Here is a 1,645-nt window from a genome sequence, read left to right as displayed (position 1 = left end):
GGGTTCTAGTTCCTCTAAATCATAGCTCTCTATCCCTTGTAATTGGTAACTTTTTAAATTTTTGGCTACTCTGATAGGTATGCACTGGTACCTCATTGAGGTTTTAATTTGAATTTCCCTAACGATTAACAATGTTGAGAATCTTTTCATGTGCTTACTTCCCTCTGGTATATCTTCTTTAGAGAACTATCTATTCAAATCTTCTGTTCATTTTTGAAAATGGGTTTTTTTTTTCTTATTATTGACTTCATTTAATTATTATTGGCTTTTCAGGGTTATTCATTTATTCTGGGTATAAATCCCTTTCAGAAATATAATTTGTAAATATTTTCTCTCATTTTGTGGCTTTTCTTTTGTTCTTTTAGCTATCTTTTAAAGAGCAAAAGTTTTAAACTTTGTTGAAATTTAATTTATCATGTTTTTCTTTTATGGATTATGTTTGTGATGCGCTATCTAAAAACTCTTAACACAGTGCTCGCTTTGGCAGCACATATACTAAAATGGGAACGATACAGAGATGATTAGCATGGCCCCTATACAAGGATGACATACAAATTAAGGAAGTGTTCCATATTTAATAAAAACAAAAACAAAACTTTTAACACAAAGTCACTAAGGTTTTCTCCTATGTTTTCTTCTGGAAACTTTATAGTTAATAGAATTTATTGTTTTAGATGCTACATTCATATTGAGTCAACTTTTGTATATGGTGTGAGGTATGGATAGCCGATTGTTTCAGTATTGTTTGTTGTAAATATTAGACTTTCTCCATTGAACTGCCTTTGCATCTTTGTCAAAACCTAGTTGTCCATATGTGCATGCATCTCTTTCTGAATTCTATTTTGTTCCATTGAAGTACTCGTTGGTGTCCTAATACCATACTGTCTTGCTTACAGTTTTATAGTGAGACTTGAAATCAGGTAGTGTTAGTCCTTTATCCTAATTTTTCTTTTTCAGAGCTATTTTGGTTTTTTGGAATGATCACAGCTTACCTGCATGCTGGAGGAGACTTCTGAAGACCTCTGGGATGCTCTCTCAGGGCAGCTCTCTTCTCTCTGGTACTCTGTCCTTTAACTCTAACCACCCTGGTGTCCCCAGACTCTCAGCTCTGTCTCCTCAGCTCAGTCCATTATCTTCTGAAAGTTGGCCTTGCCCTATGCCATGTCCTGGAAATACTCTCAAGGCAGGAAGTGGGGGAAAATCATAAGACTCACTGAATTTGTTTCTTGTCCCTCAAGGGTTATTGTTCTCTTTTACTTGATATCCAGTGTCTTGTAAACCATTGTTTCATAGATTATGTTTGTTTTTTGGTTGTTTCAGGATGGCGGGTAAAAGTGTTACTCCATCTTGGCTGGAGTAAAGCCTCAAATATGGCTGTATTTGCAAGTAATCTCCTATAGGAGATATAAAAAATCAAGACACTAATTATTCTTGTTTTTCTATTTTGGCTTTGGTCATCGGGTGAACATCTATACCTCAATGTGGAAATAGTCGTAAGACATTTTGCCCAGTAATGGTTGGGTTAAAACAACAAGCTGTAATCATTCAAATTCCCTTGGAATTGAAAAGCAGCAAAGTATTTGGTAACTTGTGGGCATATGGTGTGTCTGATACAGCAGACATAACAACGTATTTCCTAGAAATG

The 1,645-nt window shown here is 35.2% G+C and overlaps 1 non-coding gene across 1 annotated transcript; it reads left to right on the top strand.

Annotated features, from left to right (window-relative positions):
• The first annotated feature begins 471 nt into the window (after positions 1-471).
• On the top strand, positions 472-578 carry LOC125085325 (U6 spliceosomal RNA). Its single transcript, XR_007122858.1, has one exon. It is a non-coding gene; the product is annotated as a U6 spliceosomal RNA (small nuclear RNA).
• The last annotated feature ends 1,067 nt before the right edge of the window (positions 579-1,645 follow it).

Source organism: Lutra lutra, chromosome 14, assembly GCF_902655055.1.
Source record: "Lutra lutra chromosome 14, mLutLut1.2, whole genome shotgun sequence".
NCBI lineage: Eukaryota > Metazoa > Chordata > Mammalia > Carnivora > Mustelidae > Lutra > Lutra lutra.
Note: the sequence above shows the minus strand (reverse complement) of the source record. Positions and strands in the feature narration are given on the sequence as shown.